Source organism: Aptenodytes forsteri, unplaced genomic scaffold, assembly GCF_000699145.1.
Source record: "Aptenodytes forsteri isolate BGI_AS27 unplaced genomic scaffold, ASM69914v1 Scaffold66, whole genome shotgun sequence".
Taxonomy (NCBI): domain Eukaryota; kingdom Metazoa; phylum Chordata; class Aves; order Sphenisciformes; family Spheniscidae; genus Aptenodytes; species Aptenodytes forsteri.
The window spans coordinates 823,584-823,967 of record NW_008795131.1 but is presented as its reverse complement, the minus strand read 5'-3'; the positions used below and the strand labels follow the sequence as shown (position 1 = coordinate 823,967).

General features: G+C 69.0%; 1 protein-coding gene across 1 annotated transcript in view; it reads left to right on the top strand.

Moving 5' to 3' along the window:
* The window catches only part of ABHD15 (abhydrolase domain containing 15), a 5,074-nt gene that overhangs the window by 945 nt on the left and 3,745 nt on the right, over positions 1 to 384 (top strand).

Here is a 384-nt window from a genome sequence, read left to right as displayed (position 1 = left end):
GGGGGTGCCCCTGGAGCCCCTTGGCCAGCCCTGGGGGAGGGGGGTGGGTGTTGTGTGCAACGGGTGCTGCTGCCGGCACTGGGAGCCCCAGTGCAGGGGCAGAGGTGCTGAGAGCAGCAAAACATGCTGGTTAATGAACACCAGCCTGGAGCTGGCTGCCGCGGGGTCAGCTTGGCCACCACATGCTCCCTGGCCCGGCTGAGGCTGCTGCAGCATCTCGGGGTCCCCTGGCCGAGAGATGTGTCACCTCGGCGCAGCAGCACTGGGTGGGTTGGCAAAGCCCCCACGCTGCACTGGACCCCCAGGGACTGAGCGGGGTCGGCCACCCCCTGCACTGCTGCTTGCCCCCAGCACCTGACCCTGGGTGTCTGCCCTGGGTGTCTG